This window comes from Pseudorca crassidens, chromosome 6 (genome assembly GCF_039906515.1).
Source record: "Pseudorca crassidens isolate mPseCra1 chromosome 6, mPseCra1.hap1, whole genome shotgun sequence".
Taxonomy (NCBI): domain Eukaryota; kingdom Metazoa; phylum Chordata; class Mammalia; order Artiodactyla; family Delphinidae; genus Pseudorca; species Pseudorca crassidens.
In genome coordinates this window covers 15,276,545-15,303,244 of record NC_090301.1, presented here as the reverse complement: position 1 = coordinate 15,303,244, position 26,700 = coordinate 15,276,545, and the positions used below count along the sequence as shown (strand labels likewise).

At 38.5% G+C, this 26,700-nt stretch overlaps 1 protein-coding gene across 5 annotated transcripts in view; it reads left to right on the top strand.

Annotated features, from left to right (window-relative positions):
- Positions 1 to 26,700, top strand: part of ACSL3 (acyl-CoA synthetase long chain family member 3) — an 82,396-nt gene that overhangs the window by 21,703 nt on the left and 33,993 nt on the right. For 2 of the 5 annotated variants that reach the window (XM_067740423.1, XM_067740420.1), the window contains one exon: positions 16,055 to 16,198. The exons of 2 other annotated variants lie outside the window; for them this stretch is intronic. The gene's annotated coding sequence lies outside the window, so the exon portion shown is untranslated. Of the gene's footprint in view, positions 1 to 318; positions 448 to 16,054; positions 16,199 to 26,700 lie in introns of those variants that run through there. One more of the 5 variants, XM_067740422.1, reaches the window with a different exon arrangement.

The window sequence follows — 26,700 nt, the reverse complement described above, 5'->3', positions numbered from 1 at the left end:
TCTTTATTTGGCAAAGTTTAGCCCTAATTAGACTGGTAGCACCATGTCAACACGTGATGGTCCTTTGAAATTTGTGTTTTATTTAAAATTTCAAACTGGACATTTTAACAGAAATTGTAGGTTGAAGGCCAGTAAAACAGTGGATTTGTTGTTGTTGCTTTTTGTTTGTTTTTTAGCATCTTTATTGGAGTATAACTGCTTTACAATGGTGTGTTAGTTTCTGCTGTAGAACAAAGTGAATCAGCTGTACATAAACAATATCCCTATATCTTCTCCCTCTTGCATCTCCCTCCTACCCTCCCTATCCTACCCCTCTAGGTGGACACAAAGCATCTAGCTGATCTCCTTGTGCTATGTGGCTGCTTCGCACTAGCTGTCTGTTTTACGTTTGGTAGTGTATATATGTCCATGCCACTCTAGTCTCTAGGTCCATCCACCTCACTACAGGTAACTCAATTTCGTTTCTGTTCATGGCTGAGTAATATTCCGTTGTATATATGTGCCGCATCTTCTTTATCCATTCATCTGTCGATGGACACTTAGGTTGCTTCCATGTCCTGGCTATTGTAAATAGAGCTGCAGTGAACATTGTGGTGCATGACTCTTTTTGAATTATGGTTTTCTCAGGGTATATGCCCAGTAGTGGGATTGCTGGGTCACATGGTAGCTCTATTTTTAGTTTTTTAAGGAACTTCCATACTGTTCTCCATAGTGGCTGTATCAATTTACATTCCCAGCAGCAGTGCAAGAGGGTTCCCTTTTCTCCACACCCTCTCCAGCATTTATTGTTTCTAGATTTTTTGATGATGGCCATTCTGACTGGTGTGAGATATCTTATTGTAGTTTTGATTTGCATTTCTCTAATGATTAATGAAGTTGAGCACTCTTTCATGTGTTTGTTGGCAATCTGTGTATCTTCTTTGGAGAAATGTCTATTTAGGTCTTCTGCCCATTTTTGGATTGGGTTGTTCGCTGTTTTGATATTGAGCTGCATGAGCTGCTTGTAAATTTTGGAGATTAATCCTTTGTCAGCTACTTCATTTGAAAATATTTTCTCCCATTCTGAGGGCTGTCTTTTGGTCTTGTTTATGGTTTCCTTTGCTGTGCAAAAGCTTTTAAGTTTCATTAGGTCCCATTTGTTTATTTTTGTTTTTCTTTCCATTTCTCTAGGAGGTAGGTCAAAAAGGATCTTGCTCTGATTTATGTCATAGAATGTTCTGCCTATGTTTTCCTCTAAGACTTTTATAGTGTCTGGCCTTACACTTAGGTCTTTAATCATTTTGAGTTTATTTTTGTGTATGGAGTTAGGGAGTGTTCTAATTTTATTCTTTTACATGTAGCTGTCCAGTTTTCCAAGCACTACTTATTGAAGAGGCTGTTTTTTCCTCCACTGTATATTCTTGCCTCCTTTATCAAAGATAAGGTAACCATATGTGCGTGGGTTTATCTCTGGACTTTCTGTCCTGGTCCATTGATCAGTATTTCTGTTTTTGTGCCAGTACCATACTGTCTTGATTACTGTAGCTTTGTAGTATAGTCTGAAGTCAGGGAGCCTGATTCTTCCAGCTCCGTTTTTCTTTCTCAAGATTGCTTTGGCTATTCCGGGTCTTTTGTGTTTCCATACAAATTGTGAAATTTTTTGTTCTAGTTCTGTGAAAAATGCCAGTGGTAGTTTGATAGGGATTGCATTGAATCTGTAGATTGCTTTGGGTAGTAGAGTCATTTTCACAATGTTGATTCTTCCAATCCAAGAACATGGTATATCTCTCCACCTGTTTGTATCATCTTTAATTTCTTTTATCAGTGTCTTATAGTGTTCTGCATACAGGTCTTTTGTCTCCTTAGGTAGGCTTATTCTTAGGTATTTTATTCTTTTTGTTGCAGTGGTAAATGGGAGTGTTTCCTTAATTTCTGTTTCAGATTTTTCATTATTAGTGCATAGGAATGCAAGAGATTTCTGTGCATTAATTTTTTATACTGCTACTTTACCAAATTCATTGATTAGCTCTAGTAGTTTTCTGGTAGCATCTTTGGGATTCTCTATGTGTAGACATGTCATCTGCAAACAGTGACAGCTTTACTTCTTCTTTTCCGATTTGGATTCCTCTTATTTCTTTTTCTTCTCTGATTGCTGTGGCTAAAACTTGCAAAACTATGTTGAATAAGAGTGGTGAGAGTGGGTAACCTTGTCCTGTTCCTGGTCTTAGTGGAAATGGTGTCAGTTTTTCACCATTGAGAACAATGTTGGCTGTGGGTTTGTCTCATATGGCCTTTATTATGTTGAGGTAAGTTCCCTCTTTGCCTCCTTCCTGGAGAGTTTTTATCATAAATGGGTGTTGAATTTTGTTAAAAGCTTTCTCTGCATCTATTGAGATGATCATATGGTTTTTCTCCTTCAGTTTGTTAATATGGTTTATCACACTGATTGATTTGCGTATATTGAAGAATCCTTGCATTCGTGGGATAAACCCCTCTTGATCATGGTGTACGATCCTCTTAATGTGCTGTTGGATTCTGTGTGCTAGTATTTTGTTGAGGATTTTTGCATCTATGTTCATCAGTGATATTGGTCTGTAGTTTTCTTTTTTTGTGACATATGTCTGGTTTTGGTATCAGGGTGATGGTGGCCTCGTAGAATGAGTTTGGGAGTGTTCCTCCCTCTGCTATATTTTGGAAGAGTTTGAGAAGGATAGATGTTAGCTCTTCTCTAAATGTTTGATTGAATTCGCCTATGAAGTCATCTGGTCCTGGGCTTTTGTTTGTTGGAAGATTTTTAATCACAGTCTCAGTTTCAGTGTTTGTGATTAGTCTTTTCATATTTTCTATTTCTTCCTGGTTCAGTCTGGGAAGGTTGTGCTTTTCTAAGAATTTGTCCATTTCTGCCAGGTTGTCCATTGTATTGGCATGTAGTTGCTTGTAGTAATCTCTCATGATCCTTTGTATTTCTGCAGTGTCAGTTGTTGCTTCTCCTTTTTCATTTCTAATTTTATTGATTTGAGTCTTCTCCCTTTTTTTCTTGATGAGTCTGGCTAACGGTTTATCAATTTTGTTCATCTTCTCAAAAGAACCAGCTTTTAGTTTTACTGATCTTTGCTATTGTAATCTTCGTTTCTTTTTCATTTATTTCTGATCTGATCTTTATGATTTCTTTCCTTGTGCTAACTTTGGGGTTTTTTTGTTCTTTCTCTAATTGCTTTAGCTGTAAGGTTAGGTTGTTTATTTGAGATGTTTCTTGTTTCTTGAGATAGGATTGTATTGCTGTAAATTTCCTTCTTAGAACTGCTTTTGCTGCGTCCCATAGGTTTTGGTTCGTCATGTTTTCATTGTCATTTGTTTATAGGTATTTTTTGATTTTCTCTTTGATTTCTTCAGTGATCTCTTGGTTATTTATTGTATTGTTTAGCCTTCATGTGTGTATTTTTTTTTTTTTTTTTTACAGATTTTTTTTCCTGTAATTGATGTCTAGTCTCATAACGTTGTCGTTGGAAAAGATACTTGATAAGATTTCAGTTTTCTTAAATTTACCAGTGCTTGATTTGTGACCCAAGATATGATCTGTCCTGGAGAATGTTCCATGAGCACTTGAGAAGAAATTGTATTCTGTTGTTTTTAGATGGAATGTCTTATAAATATCAGTTAAGTCCATTGTGTTTAATGTATCATTTAAAGCTTGTGTTTCCTTATTTATTTTCATTTTGGATGATCTGTCCATTGGTGAAAGTGGGGTGTTAAAAGTCCCCTACTGTGATTGTATTACTGTCGATTTCCCCTTTTATGGCTGTTAGCATTTGCCTTAAGTATTGAGGTCCTCCTGTTTGGGTGCATAAATATTTACAATTGTTATATCTTCTTCTTAGATGATCCCTTGATCATTATGTAGTGTCCTTCTTTGTCTCTTCTAATAGTCTTTATTTTAAAGTCTATTTTGTCTGATATGAGAATTGCTACTCCAGCTTTCTTTTGATTTCCATTTTCATGGAATATCTTTTTCCATCCCCTCACTTTCAGTCTGTACGTGTCCCTAGGTCTGCTATGGGTCTCTTGTAGACAGCATATACATGGTCTTGTTTTTGTATCCATTTAGTCAGTCTGTGTCTTTTGGTTGGAGCATTTAATCCATTTACATTTAAGGTAATTATTGATATGTATGTTCCTCTTACCATTTTCTTAATTGTTTGGGTTTGTTATTGTAGGTCTTTTCCTTCTCTTGTGTTTCCTGCCTAGAGAAGTTCCTTTAGCATTTGTTGTAAAGCTGGTTTGGTGGTGCTGAATTCTCTTAGCTTTTGCTTGTCTGTAAAAGTTTTAATTTCTCTGTTGAATCTGAATGAGATTCTTGCGTGGTAGAGTGATCTTGGTTGTAGGTTTTTCTCTTTCATCAGTTTACATATGTCCTGCCGTTCCCTTCTGGCTTACAGATTTTCTGCTGAAAGATCAGCTGTTAACCTTATGGGGATTCCCTTGTATGTTATTTGTTGCTTTTCTCTTGCTGCTTTTAATATTTTTTCTTGCTATTTAATTTTTGATAGTTTGATTAATGTGGTCTTGGCATGTCTCTCCTTGGATTTATCCTATATGGGACTCTCTGTGCTTCTTGGACTGATTATTTCCTTTCCCATATTAGGGAAGATTTCAACTGTAATCTCTTCATATATTTTCTCAGTCTCTTTTTTTATTTCTTCTTCTTCTGGGACTCTTGTAATTTGAATGTTGGTGCATTTAATGTTGTCCCAGAGGTCTCTGAGAAAGTCCTCAATTCTTCTCATTCTGTTTTCTTTATTCTGCTCTGCAGTAGTTATTTCCAGTTTTTATCTTCCAGGTCACTTACCCATTCTTCTGCCTTAGTTATTCTGCTATTGATTCCTTCTAGAGAATTTTTAATTTCATTTATTGTGTTGTTCATCATTGTTTGTTTGCTCTTTAGTTCTTCTAGGTCCTTGTTAAATGTTTCTTATATTTTGTCCATTGTGTTTCCAAGATTTTGGATCATCGTTACTCTCATTAGTCTGAATTCTTTTTCAGGTTGACTGCCTATTTCCTCTTCATTTGTTTGGTCTGGTGGGTTTTTACCTTGCTCCTTCATCTGCTTTGTATTTCTCTGTTTCTCATTTTGCTTAACTTTCCTCGCTTGGGGTCTCCTTTTTGCAGGCTGCGAGTTGGTAGTTCCCGTTGTTTTTGGTGTCTGTCCCCAGTGGGTAAGGTTGGTTCAGTGGGTTGTGTAGGCTTCCTGGTGGAGGAGACTGGTGCCTTTGTTCTGGTGGATGAGGCTGGATCTTGTCTTTCTGGTAGGCAGGACCATGTCTGGTGGTGTGTTTTGTGGTGTCTGTGAACTTACTGTGATTTTAGGTAGGCTCTGTGCTAATGGATGGGGCTGTGTTCCTGTCTTGCTAGTTGTTTGGCATGGAGTGTCCAGCAGTGTAGCTTGCTGGTCATTGAGCGGAGCTGGGTCTTAGCATCGAGATGGAGATCTCTGGCAGAGCTTTCGCTATTTGATGTTATGTGGAGCTCGGAGGTCTCTGGTGGACCAGTGTCCTGAACTCGGCTCTCCCACCTCAGAGGCTCAGGCTTGGCACCCAGCTGGGGCACCAAGACTCTGTCAGCCACCCGGATGAACTGTGCCCTGAAGAGCAAGCATATCTTCTACCACCTGGTTATGAGGTTTAGAAAGTGAAATGAATGCCATTGCATTGTAGGCGTTCAAAAACTCGCTTTCCGTGGATCCTCAAGTGCCGGAAGACCTGGCTTCACATGGACCATAGACGTCGTATGCCTGTGCCTGCGCCCACTGCATCCGCATGTGTCCAGCAGTGGAGTTTTTGTTAACCTGTAGCAAGATCTTCCTGTTAATTAGTTGTCGTGGGGTAAAATATAGCATAATTTTATTCTTTACTTACTGTGACTTGTGAAGTGAATTAGAGTTTGTGAAATTTTGGGGCAAGAATTTAAGGATCATGTGTCCAGGAAGTTTTTAGCATTCTGAGAAGTGAGGGTAAAGTTGGTTAGAACCGTTATAAGGAAGAGTCTGTGTTGTGTAAGTGCTTTGCAAATATAAGAGCAGTAAGCGTTTTATCTCTTAGAATCATGATTGTTGACATTTATCTTCTATTTCAGAAGATCATTTCAGAATCTTTGCCCACAACTGTTGAGTTTACTGATTTTACATTTTCTACTGATTTTAAGAAATTACATGAAGAATGTTTATTACTAAAAACTGTAAACAGTATAAGAGTGTGTAGGTAAAAGGAATCTTCCCTGTCCCCTGTTTCTTTTGCTAGAGGTTACCCCTTACCAATTTGGAATGTGTCCTTCTAGACTTTTTACGTGCATATCCAAGGTTACCATCTTTTAATGAAGCAGATATGATGGAGAAAGGCGAATACCTTGCCCGTTGGTGTGCCTTTGTTTTACTTTAGACATTTCTTTGCCTATATCTTCTTGAGCGATATACTTGGCTAAATGAAGAATGCTTTGAAGTGACTAAATATATTGGAACACTGTTATTTTCTCTACAAATTTCTTTTAGCGAACATAAAAGGGAAATTCTTTGGAAACCCCAAACTTCAAATTTCTAGCTAAGAACAGATCAACATAGTTTAGATTTACATTGAAATTAAAATCGCAAAGTTAATTTACTGTGTACTGAACAACAGGTATTAAAGAGTAAAGCATTTATATAAATGACTTCAATTAGTGTTGCCTTTATTGAGGGTCAGCTAGATTGGGGTAGAGAAAGAAGTGGTTTTGGAAGTTTAGTCCATCTGTTTAGGGTGGGGGAGGGAAACAGTGCATGGAGAAAAAAGTGCTGTGGCAGAGTGACAAAGGTAACTTTGTCTCTCATAATTTTGCCTAGACTTGATCAGGTATCCAAAAAGAGGAAAAGAAATTCATCATTTTATGTAGGCTAACTGTATTATGAAGTAAATAGAATTTCATGGACTATTTGAGAAATCCAGTGTCTGGAATTATAAAACTTAGAACTCCACCTCTTCACATTTGGGAACTACTCATATTCAGAAGTTTTGTGACTTAAGATATGATGTAAAAATTGACCTGATTCACTTGTGTGCATATCCTTTGTGTAGTTGTTAGATTGAAGCATTTAAAACTCCTTAAGAAATTTGGAGAAGCAGATTTTGATTTGGGTTTTATTTTAATGCTACTTATTAGTAGTCCCCCCAAAAAATGACATGTAGAATTTAAAAGAGAATATTAACAAGTAGAATTGTATGTGAATAAATTTAGATTCATTATCATTGCTATTCAGTAGTGTTTTAAATCTATGTTACAGGTTCACAGCAAGTTGATTACTCTTTTTCTTGATGTTCAGTTATACTTATTAAAAAAAGGGAAATTCTGTCCATGATTCTAGTGATTCATACTTAAATATTTTATAGAGTAGACAAGTTTTGATGGCCTTCAGGATTTCATCACTTACTTGATCCAGTAGTCCATATTCAGCTGGTAGCAGAAAGTGTTACTTTGTGCATTTAGTTGTGCAGTAGAGAGAAATTATTCAGAGTATTTTCATTTGTATTTCAGTGAAAATGATGCATATTATAAGTTTGCAAGGAGATGGGGACAGCAGCGGTTTTGCCACTCCCTTGGTGTAACACGAAAAGGTTTCTTAGAGTCAGGCCAAATACTGCTCATAGGTATTGAAGGTGGATTCCTTTTTTTTTTAACACCTTCTGTTTTTAAAACACAATCTAGTTTTTGAACATTGATGGAAAAACTGCAGAGGCCAGAAAACTGAGCACATCGGAGAGTGGTGGAGAGGAGTGGGAAGACAACGCTTTATCTTAGTAGCTTTGATTTTGAAACCTGTTTAGATAAAACTTTATTAATGGTAAAATAAATGAGGATTTATGGAAAGAAGAAAATATTTTATGTAAATTAAACAAGGAAAAAATCATGAATAAAATACAAGTAAAAGACTATTGACTAAAGGAAGTAGTTGAATGTTTAAACCTTATTCTTAGCTATCATTCAGATAGTATAAATAATGAAGTTGATGTAATGTTGTGATACAGGTCATTCATCCAGTTCTGTGTATTTCCACAGTGTACTTATAATGTCTAATTATATATGTTATTTGCTTTTTCTTAAGTTTGATTTTAACTGATATGCCAAAATTTAGATAAGAAGGGCTTTTGGGGTAAGGAGGTGAAAAAGGAAATAGCTAAAGAATCTTACTGAACAATTTATAAATCCTTGGAATTGAAAGAACAGGTATAGAGTCAGACTGGATAGTTTTCAGTAGAATTTAGATTGCAAAATTATTCTAGCATTTTATTATTTTTTTCTTTTTTACTGGAAGCATTTTAAAATTATCTTAGATTAAATTATCCTGAAAATCTTAATTTAGACACTTGAATCTCTTCATATTCCTAAAGGCTAAACTTACCTGAAGTTCTTTCTTTTCTCAAACGTGCATACTTTGCTCATTATAAGCACATTTAGTTTGCTGACATATTTCATATGTTTGGAACTATTAAGCCTTTGAATTTTCTTTAATTTTATTTTAAATTTTACTCTAGGGAAGAAAATAGGTAAGTTCAAAAGGGAAATTGTTAATACAGCTAAATCAACCTTCACTTAAAAATTAGGCCATCTGGGGAATTCCTTGGTGGTCCAGTGGTTAGGACTCTGTGCTTTCACTGTGGAGGGCCCAGAGTCGATCCCTGGTCGGGGAACTAAGATCCCACAAGCTGCACGTTGTGGGGCCTCCCAAAAAAAACATTAGGCCATCTGTTTACTATCCTAGATATGGGTTCATGTAATACTATATATAGCACTTAGCTGGACTGAGTTGGAATTATAAAGACCCTCAAGTACCAACCAGCCAAGCTGATGTCATTATATAATTTAATAGTTCACGTTCTCCTGAAATGTTTATATAATTGGCCCTCATTAGCCATTTTGTGTGAGATCACTGGAATAAATAAGGAATAGTCCTAAAGGGGAAATAGTCCTATTTAATATATGTTTTAATATAGTCAAGGAATTCAATTCTTGGCCGGTTAGTACTTACTGGTAAGTATTGTTAATAATGTCAAAACAATGCTAGTAAGTAGGTGTCCTAAGTTTGGTTTCTCTGCCGTGCCATTTGGGTAATGTAATAGTGACTAACATGCCATTCTCCCCATTCCCCTTCAATGAATCAACCTTGAACAAAATTCTCAATGAATCAACCTTGAACAAAATTCTAATGTAAAAAGCTGTACTTTTGTATAGAGAATTTCATTATCACTTCTTTTGGATATAATAAGAGGAGGGTATATGTCTTGGGAAGGTAAGTAGAAAGCAGAGTAGGGGTAGGTTTTCCCATAGACGAGGAAGTTGAGGCAAAATGATTCAGAACCCTGAACCTGGGGCTTGTGTATGTGTGTTTGTCTGGGCGGGAACTGTTTGGTGAACAACCACACGATAATGAGATAGATGAATGGACTCTAGAGCCACCTCTTAGTACTTCCCTTTGTGTTGCTGGGTCCAGGTATGAGGTTGTTAAGGGTGGACCTAAACCCCTGAGAGTTAGGGAAACTTGTTGAGGATCATATTCTTTAGGTGTATGGGGGCTGTGTAAGTTGAATTGGTTAAACAGAGTTGGTCCTGAGTTGTGTTCCACATGTATTCTCTACCTTTGGGACTGGAGTGGGATCCAGGGAGTGGGATTCAATAGTTCTGTGTTGTAAAATCCAAGGACTTAAAATTTTTGCATGGAGTACTAGACATGAGGAAAAAATATTAGTATATGTATTTTCTTAAACATAAATTTGTAATCATCTAACTAAAGCTCATGGAGAGAAATTCCCAAAACTGACTGGCTAGCTAAGGAGGCTCAATGGACTAGTACCAATTCCAAATACAAGATGTGTTAAGCGTCATTATTTTTGCTTACTATTTTATAAGGGACTTCATGGATGTATATATGGTTTCAGCTTCTTCTTACCTTTGAATCTTTATTTAATCAATAATAATAGCAGCTGAGACTTGAGTGTTTATTATGAGACAGTTGTTATATTCTTTACATGTATTAACTGTTTATGTGATACAGATATTATTTTCCACATTTTACAGATGAGGGAACTAAAGCTTAGAAAGGTAATTTACCTAAGGTGACATTTCGTAAGTAGTAGAGCAAAGTGTCAAACCCAGTGTGTTGGGACTTTCCTGGTGGCTCCGTGGTTAAGAATCCGCCTGCCAATGCAGGGGACGCGGGTTCGAGCCCTGGTCCGGGAAGATCCCACACGCCGTGAAGCAGCTAAGCCCGTGTACCACAACTACTGAGCCTGAACTTTAGAGCCCACGAGCCACAACTACTGAGCCCATGTGCCACGACTACTGAAGCTTGTGTGCCTAGAGCCCGTGCTTTGCAACAAAGAGAAGCCACCGCAATGAGAAGCCCGCGCACCGCGACAAAGAGTAGCCCCTGCTTGCCACAGCTAGAGGAAGCCCACGTGCAGCAACGAAGAACGCAGCCAAAAAAAAAAAAAAACAAACAAAAACCCAGTCTTTTACTGAGAGCTTAGGCTGTGGAGCCAGAGTACAGCTGAATTGACTTCAGTACCTTCAGAATCAGGGGGGTATAAGAAATTATCAAGATAAAAATATTGATATTGGTATCCATAGTTTTGTATAAACAAATTTAAAGTGCTACTAAAACATACATTGTATTTTGTAATTTATGAAGAATGCTTTCACTTCTCTTGTTTTTTCCCCAAAGGAGTTTTGTGAGGTATTTGTTATCACCCCAGTTGTACAGTGAACCTGAAGCTTGGGGGTGTAAATTGACTTGTCCCGTGTTATACAGCGAAAACGTGGGGGGCCAGCATCAAACCCACAGCGTAGCCTTAGTTCTGAAAGGAGCAGGTCTGTTGGAACAGTTTCTGTGTGCAATCAAACCAGTGTTGCAAGGAATAGAACCTTCAGTAGGTCATGTAAAAAGTATATAAGTGAAACAAGTACCTGTCTGCTTTGAAGCTCCACATGAAAAAGAACTTTGTACCCAAACCAGCTATGCTGATCATTAGCATTTACATGCCTTTGCATTTTTCCAGAGTCCCTTTTATCTACCGCACTTTACATTTTGTACATATGGGGAAATAAGGTACAGAAAAGTTATTTCATTAATAAAAGATCAGACTTAACTAGTGGTGGAGCCCAGGCTATAATTGGTTTGCTTACTTGGTGAAATTAATTTTAGGGTGACTAGCTCATTCTGGTTTGCCTGGAACTTCCCTGGTTTTAGTACTGAAAAGTCCTGTGTACCAGGAAACCCTGAAGTCCCCGGCAAACTAGAGTGGTTGGTCATCCCAATTTTCCCACTTTGTGGTGGATTGGGGATGGGAGTAGGGTTGCCATATAAAATACCAGGCACTTAGTTAAAGCTGAATTTCAGATAAATGTTGAATAATGGTTTACTGTATGTCCCAGATATTGCACGGACATATGTACACTGAAATTTGTTGTTTAACTGAAATTCAGCTTTACCTGGGCATCTTATATTCTTATTTGTTAAATCTGGCAACCCTAAGGAAGAGTGAAAGGACATTCTAATGGGTAAAAAGACCACTTTACTGCTTCTTTTGTGTGGACCTCAGGTTTATACATTTACCTATGTAAGGGAGCATCATCCGGCAGTTTCCTTTTCTGGGGTACTTGACTCGTTTTTAGCCAAGTAGACATAGATGTGAGAGGTCAGGATGAATGTATGAAACCACATTTTGCCAATGCATTAAAACTGGTGCGTGCGTGCGTGTGTGTGTGTGTGTGTCTTGGTTTGAGCAGTTAGTTCTCCTTTACATGGTGGGAAACTTAACCCAGATCTGAACCCCTCTCCTCTTTGTTGAATCAGTCTGTCCAACACCAGCACAATCTCACAGATCACCCATATCATCTTTAGACTATATGTATGTTAAAAAGTACTTTTGTTGTTGTTAAGATAGTACGTTCACGTGATTCAAAATGAAAAGGAAGTAAAGGCTTTCCCTACCCCTTTCTTGCAACTCTTCTTTTTCTCACCATGGAGGCAATCTGATTAGAAAATGTTAGAATTTTTTTTTTGAAGTGGACCATTTTTAAAGTCTTTATTGAATTTGTTATAATATTGCTTCTGTTTTTATGGCTGGGAGGCATGTACGATCCTAGCTCCCCGACCAGGGATTGAACCTGCACCCCTTGCATTGGAAGGCAAAGTCTCAACCACTGGACCACCAGGAAAGTCCCGAAAATGTTAGAACTTTTGAAATGGAGTTTTAGAGTCTTCTCGTTGAGTGTTTTTTCTTTGTGTGTGTATGTGCGTTTGTGTGTGTGTGTTCTTAAGCAGGGAACTCTTTCCCTACCCCTTTTCCCTTCACCCCCAAAAGGAGAGGGATGTACCTTATAAAGAAGACAGAAATGGGTTCCTCAGGGCATTTAAATCTCCAGTGTTTGATGGTTGTCAGTACTTCTAAATCAGTCTGGGAGTCCTTTACATCAATAGAATATAGCCTTGAAATAGATCTAGTTGAATTCCGTCAACATTAATGGTAAGCAAATTAGGATTTAGTGACTTGGACAAGGACTCATAGTAATTGTTTGCAGAGCTGAGACTGGTGTAGGTGTGTATTTGTGTATCCTTGTGCCTGAATTTGTTTAAAATCCTTGTTCTGTAACAAGCAGAAAAAGGTATAAATTTCCTTGCCTAATTTCTTTGTGTCTTGTTTAATTTTATGCCGGGACCCAGCATTTTTTATTTTTTGAAAGAACGTCTGGCTTGGACTTTATTTCGAAAAGGAAAATGGAATAAAAGTTTTCAGACATATATCTGTATTTTCAGATTACTTTCTGTTATAGGTTATTATAAGATATTGAATGTAGTTCTTTGTGCTATACAGTAAATCCTTGTTGGTTATCTATTTTATATATAGTACTTTGTAGCTTTTAATCCCATACTCCTAATTTTTTCTCCCCCCACTTCCCCTTTGGTAACCATAAGTTTGTTTTCTACACCTGTGAATCTGTTTCTGTTTTGTATAGATCCATTTGTATTATTATTATTATTTTTACCCTTTGAGAAGGCTGAACTTTTTTTTTTTGAAGTATAGTTGGTTTTCAATGTTGTGTTAGTTTCAGGTGTACAGCACAGTGATTCAGTTTTTATATATATAAAGAATATATATATAAGAATTCATTTATGTATGTATAAAGAATATATATACTCAGTTATGCATGTAAAGAATATATATATACTTTTCCAGATTCTTTTCCTTTATAGGTTATTACAAAATATTGAGTATAGTTTCCTGTACTGTACAGTAGGTCCCTGTTATCTATTTTATATATGATAATGTGTGTATGTTAATCCCAAATGCCTAATTTATCCTTTCTCCCCTTTCCCCTTTGGTAACCATAAATTTGTTTCTGTGTCTGCAGGTCTATTTCTGTTTCGTAAATAAGCTCATTTGTGTTTTTTTTTTTAAGATTCCACATATAAGTGATACCTATGATATTTGTCTTTCTCTGTTTGACTTACTCCACTTAGTAAGATATTCTCTAGATCCATCCATGTTTCTGCAAATGGCAATATTTCATTCTTTTTTATGGCTGGGTAGTATTCTATTTTGTGTGTGTGTGTGTGTGTGTATATATATATATATATATATATATATATGACATATTCTTTACCCATTCTTCTGTCAGTGGACATTTAGGTTGCTTCTGTGTTTTGGCTGTTGTAAATAGTGCTGCTGTGAACATTGGGGTGCATGTATCTTTTTGAATTAGAGTTTTCATCTTTTCCGGATATATGCCCAGGAGTGGAATTGCTGGATCATATTGCAGCTCTAATTTTAGTTTTTTAAGGAACCTCCGCACTGTTTTCCATAATGGCTGCAACAAATTATTGATATATTCCCACTGACAGTGTAGGAATATTTCACACCCTCTCCAGCATTTGTTATTTGTGGACTCTTTGATGGTAGCCATTCTGACAGGTGTGAGGTTGATACCTCATTGTAGTTTTGATTTGCATTTCTCTACTAATTGGTGGTGTTGAGCATCTTTTCATGTGCCTGTTGGCCAGCTGTATGTCTTCTTTGGAGAAATGTCTTCTGCCCATTTTTTGATTGGGTTGTTTGGGGTTTGTTTGATGTTGCGCTTTATGAGCTGTTTGTATAGCTGTTTGTATATTTTGGATATTAACACCTTGTCAGTCTCATCGTTGCAAATATCTTCTCCCATTCTGTAGGTTATCTTTTTATTTATGGTTTCCTTTGCTGTGTGAAAGTATTTAACTAGATTCCATTTGTTTATTTTTGCTTTTATTTGCTTTGGGAGACTGGTTAATTTATTCCTAGGTTTTTTTTTTTTTGACATAATTTTAAATAAGAAATTTTTTTAACTGCTTTTCAGTTTTTAATTTATATTTATGGCAAAGACTTGAATTTTCCTCCCTCCTTTCTTCCTCCCTTTCTCCCCTTTTCTCTTTCTTTCCTTCCCTTTCTTCCTCCCTCCCTTCCAATATATGTCTTTAGGGTCAAAATCTTATTTTCTGAGGTTAGAATAAATATAAGCCTCATAGTTTTCTTGAATAGACCAAACAATTATTTCCTCATCACATTTCCTAGTTGCGAATTGAACGTTCATTTAATCCAGATGGTAATATGACTCATCCCTGTAAAAATGTCTTTAATAGACTTTCTGGCCCAGAATTTCTTGAGCTTTTTAATTTGTTGTATTAAGGAAGTAGTTAACATGGATCAGTGGGCTCAATTTTCAGCTGTACAGTCTAATTTCATTCATAGAATAGTAATAGCTGTGAGGTCAGAGTTCAAATTTTTAAATTTGTGAAAGATTGTATTAATATTTGAAGTTTTAAAAAGGAAAAATCTTTTTCAGTAAAGGAAGAGTGAGAACCAATGCAGTACTGAGTCAACATAGTAAATTAGCTTATATGTTGATATTTGTAAGAATTAAAAAAAACTTTCCTACAGTTAGGGTCTGGGTGTTTTTTGTTTGCTTTTTTGCAGCAGTGCACACAGTCAATGAATGTTTTAAAACCATTCTCCTGAAGCAGATGTGTATTTTTCATATTAGGATCTTAGCATTGGGAGGCAGAGAAGCAAACATGTTCATCAGAGGCAGGGTCCCGCCTCTAAAATTCTTTTCTGATAGCAAATCATAATTGCTGGCTGCATTTTCTATGACGATTCAGAAAAGTCTAGTTTCGGGAAGGAAGTCTTTCTTTCTGCCCTTCTTGACCCCAGTTTCTTATTTCAAAATAAGTAATTTGGATAATTTATCAGGACTCTTGGTTTCTGTAGAATGTATGTGACTGTGACTGTTGTGGAAGGGAGAATCTATAAGTAGTGAAGGGCTTTTTATCTTTTTTTCCACCCCTTTTTTTAAAAGAGTTTAGGATGTGTGGGAAATTAAAAAGTTTGGGTTGGCTTTGGAGTCAAACATGTTGGTTAAAATTTCACCTCATCTGTTAGATGTGTCTTTGGGCACGATCTGTTTGAAAGTGGGTTTTTGTGACAATTAAATGAGATGATATGAAGCTCCCTACATAGTACTTGATTGCTTGGTACTCAGAATTGCTTCCCATTTATTGCAAGCCTGGTGAAAAATTCTAGTTATGCTTTACGCCAGCAAATGCAGATTTCTTGGTATTCATCGCTGTGCAATCCACTTATACCTCATTAGAAAATGCTAAGCTGTATTTTTTTCCAGATGTGAGTAGTTATATAGTATTGATGCATGTTTGGGTGTGTAGGCTACAAGGAAAATATAGAGGAGGAAATAGGACTGCGTGGTGGGTAAGGTTAAGCAAGAAATAAATTGTGGGCATCAGGATGCCTCCTCTGGAGCATTGTTTTGTCACCTCCTCTCTCTTTTTGGGTCACTCCCTCTGCCCTCAGTGAATTTGTAGGAGAATTTCCAAGTTTAGGGGTTCTTCCCCTGCTCTGGAAGTTGAACTTTCAGGTGGCTTTTCTTGGTGGGGGTGAGTGTGGAAGCGTAAAAGACTCTGTTGGCAGAGGGAATATAATTGTGTTAATTGACCTCTTCGCTCCTGTAGATGTTGCAGATGTCTTAGATTCAGAGTGACTCCCATTTCCATTGTTCAGTCTTCCAACTTGTGGAGGTTGATGGATTGAGATACTGCTGTGTTGCATCTCTCCTGAGCCTATGACCTTCTTGTAGATGAACCAGATCTAAGCAGGTAGAACCATGGAATATGATAGTATGAACTTGATCCCTTTGGCAGCCTATATACCCCGACCCCTCCCCTCCATAAATTCAGGCATTTATATTTTTTTTCCCTGTTACTAAAACATGTTGTCTCTGGAAGCTGTTCATATGAGAATTTGTAGCTTTTTTTGGGGGGGGGCAGCATTTAAAGAAAAGTGGGGACTTAATATAGGTTGTATGACTGATATTTCTGATACCCCTTGGTAGCAATTTAAAACATAAAATTTTATCTTAACATCAGAATTTCACATACTCCTGAAGCATATTATTTGAAGGTGGTTATTAATCTCCATTACTTTATGCACAGTCATTTTCATAACCCCAACTTCTGTCTTCAGTGTTCTGACAGTTACCCACAATCCTGTCTGCCCTCCTTGCTCGTCCTCCACTCTTTCCAAGTCTCCCGTGTTCTTCTTCTCAAATAATAGAGGCCACACTTGGAGAGATTTTTCTTAAACTTCATCATTATGATTTTAAACAAAAGCTAAATAATATGAGATCTGAAAAACTTATTTTGATGTAATACAATTGACCATTTACATAAAACGTTTTAAAAACATATTTCAGGTGTTTGAACCTAGCTAGTTGTAATCACACAGTTTCACATTTAAAGATTTAGGGTTGGCTAATCTAGCATTGTGTAAATAATGATGGGTCATTTTCTTTTAGTGTTAAACTTGACTCATTTTGTTATTTTAATTAGCAGTTCTGAGAGCATTGGAAAGGTGGAAGTTATCATGGTCTTCAAAGATTAATGTACTTTGACCAATTATAGCTGCATTTAAATTTTTTTAGAATTAACAAGATATGTGGAAGTCCCTCCAGGTTAATTGCAGGTACATATAACTTGTTTGTGATGGCTGCATAATTGTCCACAAATAATCGTCCATAATTGTTTGTAATGGCTGTATAAGTTCTTTAGCCATTCTTTGATTTTAGATTTTCTGATTTTAATTGTTAAAATTTTCCACAATTTTCTGATCTAGTAGGATTTATTCAGCAATTCAAGAATTAGGCAGCATCCAATCTAGCAGACAGAAAGGAACTCCAAAGAGCTGTACAAAGCAAGAGGTTTTTGTAGATCACAATGAGCAGGAAAAAGGAAGTTATACTGGGCATTTGCTGATTGGTTAAAGCAGGCTTATTTTCCTTTACATGGTGCAAAGGGTGGTATTGGAGCTGGGTCAGGTAACTTGTGCTGAGCAGGCCAGACTGATTGGTTGACCTACGCCTGCCTTTTCTGGGAGAGCTGAGCATAGAAACTTAGCTAAGTTTTGCTTTGCTGACGTGGGGCTTAGCATGAGCGACTTCATCTTGGGCCTAATCTGATTAACAGTTTTTTTGCCTTTGAAACAGTACTACCACATCCTCCAAGCTGTGCCTTCAGACTGTACTACTTACCATACGTAATTCCTTTTCGTTACAGTCATCTATCCCCTTATTCCTTAAATATTAGAACCTCAGGCTTCCTATGACTCTACTGCTATCCTATCATGATTCTTACCGTTTTCAATCCTTCCAATACCACAGCCTTTTATTTCCTTAACCTCCTGTCCTTAAATGATCTCATATTCCAGTCTGCCTCTGCTTTCCCTTTCTCCGTTACTATAATCTAGACCTCCCCGTGATGGATAACCGTACGGCCTCAGCAGTCTCAACTTCAGACATTCTGCACAGACCATTACCTCCTGTGGTTCCAACTCACACCCTTGTAGCGCCTCACCTCCAAGAGTTCTATGACTAATTCCACTGATCTGTTTCCTCATAAATGCTTTCCCTCCTCGTGGCCTTCCTTTCTCAAGTTAAAATTGCCTTATCAGTCATTATACTGACTGCCTTGGAAACAGACTTAGTTTACTTATCTTTCCTTTCTTTACCCCTGTTTTGTTCTGGAACTTGCCTGGTGAAATCCCATCCTTGGTTAATCTAGCTCTCCCTGATCCATATTTATGCTCTGTCCACTGACCTTGGCTGGGAAGCACACAGCCAGCTTGATTGGTCTCCTTTCACATCCATGGCGGCTGACCTCAGGTGGGCCTTTCGAGCTGCCAGGCGATCCTGCTCTGTCCCCTGCTCCATGCACCCTCCTGCTTTCCTAGATGACTACTTTATACTTAATTTTTTTAAACTTTTTATTTTATATCGGAGTATAGCTGATTAACAGTGTTGTGATAGTTTCAGGTGCACAGCAAAGCAACTCAGCCATACATATACATGTATCCATTCTCCCCCAAATCTTTCTCCTTAATTTTTTAATACTTTCCTTTTTTCCTCCCTCTCAGCCAGTGATTTTTTTCTTCCTGTTACTCTGATAACATAGAAGCACCCAGAAGAGGATCTTCCACCAGCTCCTGTTAGCATTTCTACCCACTCACATGCATCTGCCTCCCTGTTCCTATCTAAGGCCAACCTCTTCCACTTGGGTACCATGCTCACCCTCTCCTACCCAAGGATGTGACTCTCTTCTGCACACAGTTGACTCTTGGTATCGGTGGGTTCTGTATCCATGGGTACAGAGAGCTGACTGTACTGTGCCGTTTTATGTAGAGGACTGGAGCATCCCACGGGGTCATGGAAACGGTCCTCTGAGGTTTCTGAGGAATGAGTGTAGTCCTTTCCTCTTTTGGGTCATAGCTATCACTATGCAGACAAGCTATACTATCTCCTATTTTTATTTTTTTGACCGCCACGTGTGGCTTGTGGGATCTTAGTTCCCTGACCAGAGATCGAGCCCGGGCCCTGCAGGGAAAGCTCCAAGTCCTAACCACTGGACTGCCAGGGAATTCCTGTTATCTCTTATTTTTGAAACAAAAGGAACCGCTTTGTCCTGTCCTATTACTTATTTCTCTACTCCTCTTCCTAGAGCTCTCTTCCTGTTCTTTCTCGAACTCTCTCCAGTTGGGCTTTGATCTTTAACCACAGTTCTTTTCAAGGTCAGTAGTGACCTCCGTGTTGTTAAATCCAGTGTCTGATTCCCAGTCCTCATTTTTTTTTATTTTTAAAAAATTGTAGTAAAATATACATAACAAAATGTACCATTGTAATCATCTTTGAGTGTATAGTAGGCATTAAGTATATTCACATTGTTCTGGCCCCATCACCATCAGCCGTTCCCCAGAACTTCCCCATCGTTCCAAACTCTGTACCCATAAAACATAATTTTCCATTCCCTTGCCCCCTCAGCCCCTGGCAACCACCATTCTCCTTTGTCTCTTATGAATTTGCCTATTTTAGGTATGTCATGTAAGTGGAATCAAATATTTGTCTTTTTGTGTCTGCCTTATTTCACTTAGTGTAATGTTTTCAGGGTTCATACGTGTAGCATGTCTCAGAACTTCATTCGTTCTTTAAGGTTGAATAATACTCCATTGTGTGGCTGCCACATTTTGTTTATACATGTATGCGTCATGGATATTTGGGTTGTTTCTGTCTTTCGGCTGTTATGAATAACGCTGCTATGAACTTTGGTGTGCAGATATCTGTTTGAGTCCATGCTTTCAGTTCTTTGGGAAATATACCCAAAAGTGGAATTGCTGGATCATATGGTGATTCTGTGTTTAATTTTTTTTAAGGGACTGCCAATCTGTTTTCAGTAGCAGCTGTGCCATTTTACATTCCCACCAGCAGTGAATAAGGGTCGCAGTTTCTCCACCTCCATCTCCCAGCCAATGCATTTTATTTTCTGTTTTGTTTTTTCTTTTTTGGTAATGGCCATCCTAATGGGCGTGAAGTCTCATCTCATTGGAGGCGTGGCTTCCATTTATCTTTGTTGACAACACGTGTAAAGCGGATCAGTCCTCCTTGACTCCACCCTCCTGCTTCTCCTCTGTCAATACCGACCCCTCCTCTCATGCTCTGTTTGCTGGCCCCTCTCGTCCCCGGGTCCTCTAAACATTGACATGCCCCAGGATCTGCTGTTTGTACCTCTTCTCACTCCCTAGGCCATCTCAGCCAGTCTCATGCCTGAAATACCACAAATAGGCTGAGAATTCCCAAAGTTAACCTTTCACAAAACGGAACTGCTCTTCTTCAAAATCTCCTCCTGCAGCCTTCCCCATCTCAGTAAATGGCAGCTCAGTAGTTTTCAACGTCTCAAGCCAAAACCCTGAGAGTCACTTTTGACCCCTCTTTCTCTCTCGCTGTATACAGGGCTGTACCTTCAAAATAGAGTCAGGTCATTTCTCACTGCCGCCTCCGTCCTCCTCCTGGTCCAAGCCAGTGTCATCTCGCCACCTGATCCCTGTCAGAGCTCCTGCAGCAGCTGTGGTCTCCCACGTCAGTACTGTTCTCACAGTGACAGGCCCTTCAGGATCTGGCTCCTTTCTCACAGTATCCTCTCCGACCTTGTCTCCTTTCACTGTTCCCCTCTCTCCCTGGGTTCAGCTAGAGTGCTCTTCTCCCAGATATCCGCTCGTAACATCTGAGATGCCTTTTCTTTTTTTTTTTTTTTTTTTTGTGGTACATGGGCCTCTCACTGTTGTGGCCTCTCCCTTTGCAGAGCACAGTCTCCGGACGCGCAGGCTCATTGGCCATGGCTCATGGGCCCAGCCGCTCCGCGGCATGTGGGATCTTCCTGGACCGGGGCACGAACCCGTGTCCCCTGCATCGGCAGGCGGACTCTCAACCACTGCGCCACCAGGGAAGCCCCTGAGATGCCTTTTCTTAACTGCTTTCTGATGCAACAGTCCTCTCCTCCCTCAAATTCATTCCCTTTAACCTGCTTTATTTGTCTCGGTAGCTCCTGTTACCTCTCGGTATTTAGTTACTTGTGCGTGGTCTGCTTGCTTCCCATGTTTTGTTCATGACTGTGGCTTCATCCTCTGGAAGAGGTCTGGGTATGGAGTCTGTGTTCAATATTTATTTGGCAAATGAATGATTGAATCTTTGTTTATATGTTTAATAAGCATTTGCTTTTCTGTAGACTAGAGTTTGAATGTGGGATTGCAAAGGGTGTGTTTTGTGTGTGTGTGTTTTAAATATTAATACTGTACTGCTGGAATACTTCAGTGCATTCTGGATATATGGTAGTCTTTTACATATTTGTGAAACTGTTGGATGCAAATTAGTATGGTTTCATTTTAATCTTGATTACAAGTTCAGGAGAATACTGTCTGTATGTATTAGCCATCTGCATTTCCTCTTTTTTGGCTTCTCTGTACATATTCTTTGCCCAGTTTTCCTTTTTGTTGCTTGAATTTTTTTTTTTTTATAGGAGTTCTTTCTATATTCTGTCATGGCATTTTTTTGTTTTTTTCCTAAATCTTGTTTTCCTTTTTTTAATTGAAGTATAGTTGATTTACAATGTTTCAGGTGAAGAGCATAATGATTCATTCATATATATTCTTTTTCAGATTCTTTTCCATTATAGGTTATTACAAGATATTGAATATAGTTCCTTGTGCAATACAGTAGGTCCTTGTTGTTTATCTATTTCATACGTATCAATAGTAGTATGTATCTGTTAATCCCAAATTCCTGATTTTTCCTCTCCCGCCCTTTCCCCTTTGGTAACCATAGTTTGTTTTCTGTCTGTGAGTCTATTTTTGTTTAGTAAATAAGTTTATTTGTATCATTTTTGTAGATTCCACATATAAGTGATATATATATTTGTTCCTTTTTTATTTTTAAATTTAATTTACTTTTTGTTATTTTTTGGCCGTGTTGCGTCCTCATTGCTGCACGCGAGCTTTCTCTAGTTGCAGTGAGCGGGGGCTGCTCTTTGTTGTTGTGTGTGGGCTTCTCATTGCGGTGGCCTCTCTTGTTGCAGTATACAGGCTCTAGGCACACGGGCTTCAGTAGTTGCAGCACGTGGGCTCAGTAGTTGTGGCTCACGAGCTTAGTTGCTCCTTGGCATGTGGGATCTTCCCAGACTAGGGATCGAACCCATGTCCCCTGCATTGGCAGGCGGATTCTTAACCACTGCGCCACCAGGGAAGTCTCTGATTTTTTAAATTGTGTTTCACCGTAAAGAAATGTTAAATCTTTAAAATTTATGTGGAATTAATCTGTAAGAATTGATGAGAAAATTTTGAAAAATATGGCTGGTGAGGGTCTTACTAGCTATTTAAAGCAGTAGTTCTCAAACATAAGTGCACATTAAAATCACATGGCTGCTGTTTAAAACTGAGTCTGCCAGTAGTTTTCAGCTTATAGGTATCGGGAAAGAAAGGAAGGGAAAGGTATGTCTGAGGAATCTTTATTTAAAATATACTCTAAGGTAATTCTGATCTGATTGGTCCATGGATCACAGTTGAAGAAGCATTGTTGTAGATCTGTCTTTGGTGTAGTGTGGTATTAGCAAAGCAGTAGACAGGTGGATCCAAGAAACAGAACAGCGTCCAGAAACAAATCCAAGTGTGAATGGTAACTTATTATGGAAGATGACATTCTGGTTAATTGAGAAAAGGATGGTTTATTTCATAAATGGTTCAGACAGTTCACCTGAAGGGAAAAGTTAGCTTTTTCCCTTAAACAATAGAGAAATTCCATGTTGATTAAAGATCAAAATACAAAGATTTTGCAAATACTAGAAAAAAATATAGGATACCATTAGTTTAACCATGGAGTTGGATGAGGCCTTCTTAAACTAAATTGGAAACCTAGAAGCTGTGAAGGAAAAGATTAATAGATTTAATAGTTCAAGTTTACTTTCTGAAAGGTGATGCTCATATTCTTTTTTTTTTTTTTTTTTTTTTTTTGCGGTACGCGGGCCTCTCACTGTTGTGGCCTTTCCCGTTGTGGAGCACAGGCTCCGGACGCGCAGGCTCAGCGGCCATGGCTCACGGGCCCAGCCGCTCCGCGGCATGTGGGATCCTCCCGGACCGGGGCACGAACCTGTGTCCCCTGCATCGGCAGGCAGACTCTCAACCACTGCGCCACCAGGGAAGCCCAATACTCATATTCTAAGATGTGGCAACATAATAAAGTAGCCGTGACTGGTTTCCTAGTGTGCATGAAGAATGTTGCCTGCCACATCAGTAAACAAAGGATGTTGTGGCCGTCAAGCCATGAGCCCATTCAGGATAGAGAAAAACAGAATAGTGGCCCTACACAGTTAAGGTGCATATCAAAGGAATGATTTCAGTGAGCCCAGACTCTTGCATCTTCCTATATATAGAAAAGCACTAAGTTCATTAACTTGATGTTTGTTTTTTTTCTTTAATTAGCAGAAATCTTTTGATATTCAACTACGTGATTTGTTTTTGAACAACTCCTATATACCCTGGCTCCTTCCTTACCTCTTTGAAACAGTCTGTCAGAGCTATCTGAGAGCCTGTCTCCTGGGCTTAAAGTCCTCAGTATGTCTGTGGAATAAAACATAAACACTCGACTTTTTGGATGTGCGTTTTTTTCAGTTGACACTAGTCTACATTTTCTGTAGCCATTGAGCAAATAAGATGCAATTGACCGAAGTTTTGTTACTTTACCTAGTTTATCTAAAACATTGTAGAGACATTAAATGTCTTAATTGCATGTGACTGGTACATCTAGGCTACGCTTGACACCATTAACTCTCCCCTCCCTTGACTTTCATGACACTGCCCTTTCCAAGTTCTCCTACTTTATTGGCCTTTTCCATGGGATTTTCCTCCTCTCAGTCTTGGCATTAGTTTCCCTCCAAAGTTTTCTGTCCTTGAACTTACCTTGGAGGTTTCCTGTGTGTGTTTTTTTTGGGCAGCTCTGACCCCTCTTAACTTTCACAGTTTGTGTATTTGGATGACTCACAGACATCTTAAACCCATTATTTTCAAGACTTGTATTCATTTCCTTTCCACCAATCATCCAGCCACTGGCCAACCTCTTCACTGTTTGTATTTCTGTCTCAGTTGAAGGCACCCTAGCTGTTTTCCCTCCTTTCACTGCCTCTGCTCTAATTTGCAGCTTTATTCTGTTGACGATTCAGATACAGTACCATCCTCACTATGTTAAGCAGAAAGATTTCAGTTGTTGGAAAGGCTGGAGGAACAGCTGCTACCCTTGCCACCCTCTGGGCAGTTAGGAGCCAGGAATCCTAGCTGCTGCTCCTTGTCACACCCACCATAGCCTTGTGACCTAGGAGTAAATGATTACTTGTTGTCTCTTATGTAATTTCCTTCGCTCCAGTTTCTGCTGCCTTCAGGTTATCCTCTGCATAAAGTTATTTTCTAATACTGTGTGTTTATGTACATTTGAATGCAAACTAAGTTTCTTCCTCAGCATCAAAGGCCACAACAATTTGACCTTTAAAATTTGGGGCCTTTAATACCCTGCCCTCATCTCTCATCTCCCATCTCCTCATCCCTACCCTGCTCTACTGGGTGGCTGATTATTTCCTGAACACCTGCTGATTTGGGGGCTTGTTCAAGCTGTGTGGTATCATCTATTCAAAATCTCCATTCCTCTGCCCTTCCTGTCCCCCGACTTTTAAGATCATAATAAATTGCTGTTTGCTTCAAGAGGATGTCTCAGAAAAAGCCAGAACTAGCCTCTACCTTTTACTGTACTCTTCTTGAAACACTTTATACTCAATGATTAGTACTTATTAAAGTTTCATAGTTTTAGTTCTTATATTTAGGCCTGTGATCCATTTTAAGTTAATTTTTTGTATGGTATAAGAAAGGGGTTCGTCTTCGTTGTTTTAGGTGTAGATGTCCAGATGTTCCAGCACCATTTGTTGAAAAGACTGTTCTTTCCCTATTGAGTTTTTCTGCCATCTTGTTGGAAAGACTCTTCTTTCCCTATTGAGTTTTTTTTGCCATCTTGTTGAAAATCAGTTGTCCATAATAGAGAAGTTTATTTCTGGACTCTCAATTTTATTCTGTTAATCTATATATATGTACTTTTTCTAGTACCACACTGTCTTGATTAATACTGCTTTGTATCAAGCTTTGAAACTGAGATGTGTGAGCACTCCAACTTTGTTCTTTTTCAAAAGTTTTGGCTGTTCTGGCTACTTTGAATTTCCATGTGAATTTTAGGATCAGCTTACAAAATTCTCTAGAAGTCAGCAGAGATTTTGATAAGCATCGTGTTGAATCTGTACATCAGTTTGGGGAATGTTGCTATTTTAACAATATTAGGTTTTAAAATCCATAAACAGGATGTTTTCTATTTTTAATATCTTTAAACAATGTTTTGTGGTTTTCATAGTACAAAGTTTGCACTTCTTGTTATATCTAATCCTAAGTATTTTTGAAAGTGTTGTAAATATAATTGTTTTCTTCATTTTCCCATTATTCATTGCTAGTGTGTAGAAATACAGTTTATTTTTGTATATTCATCTTATATCCTGCAACCTTTGCTGAATTCTTTGTTTGTTCCATTAGTTTTTCAGTGGGTTCCTTTGGATTTTCTATATTACAGTCATATCATCTGTGGATATAGTTTTTTAAATCACAGTTATTTTTAAATTCAAAATGCAAACATGCAGAATTAAATTTCAGAGTACTTAGTGAGATAACATCATTCTCCTGGGTTATTAAGGTGCATCTATTCTTTGCAATTCTGATGTCCTGAAAGTATTAGGGCTGTTGTTTTCGTTGTGCCACTTTTCTTTACAGAAACCTTCAGTGGCTCCCCATGCCCTTTCTGGCAGAAATCTAGATTCTTTGGACTCAATTCTTCAGGGTACTACACAATACGCTGTTGAAGAAAAGAGCTTGGAATGGTGAACAGAGCCCAGAGGTCTGTTGGGAGTCCTGGCTTCTCACCAGCTGTGCATGAGCAAATTCGGAGGTGTCCCTTTTCTTGTAAAGTTGCAGAGTTTGACTTTTAATTTTTTAAGAATGGTTTCCTTTAGTTCTCTGAACACATTTATAATAGCTGCTTTGATGCGCTGTCTGCTAAGTCTGACATTTGGATCCTCTCAAGGAGGACTTCTGTTGCTTGCTTTTCTCCCTGTGTGTGGGTCATACTTTCCTGTTTGTTTGCATGCCTCATAATTTTTTGTTGTAGACTGGGCATTTTCGATATTTTTGTAGCAGTTCTGAATACTGATTCCGCCTTCCCCTTTTCTGCACTTTCTTGTTTGCTTGCTTGTTTGCTGACTTGGCTGACCGGTTTTGGTGAAGTTTACTTTTTCTGCAGTGTGCATCCTCTGATGGGGCTCCTTCAAGGGCACAGCCTTGGGAACACGCACAGTTACTTTGAAGTACCTTCTTTCAGGGGGTGACAGCACGGTGGTTCTTGTAGGGCTCCCTTTAAAGGTCTGCCTCCCTGGTGTGCCTCTTGGCACCACACCCAGCAAATATTCTCCACTGATAGCTAGTCGATTGCTTTATTGTTTTGCACAGTGCCCTGGGCTATAAGTTGCTCCTCAGGGTGATCCGGTTAAATTAGATGGTCCTTGTAGGGGTTGTGTTTGAGGCCAGTCTTTGAGCTGCGCTGACTCTAGGAGGGCTCTTCCTAGCTGTCTCTTTCCATGATTCCATTGAACTTCTCTGGATCTGTTCTTTTGCTTGTTCCTGTTGTGGAACTACCAGCCTCATCTTAGTT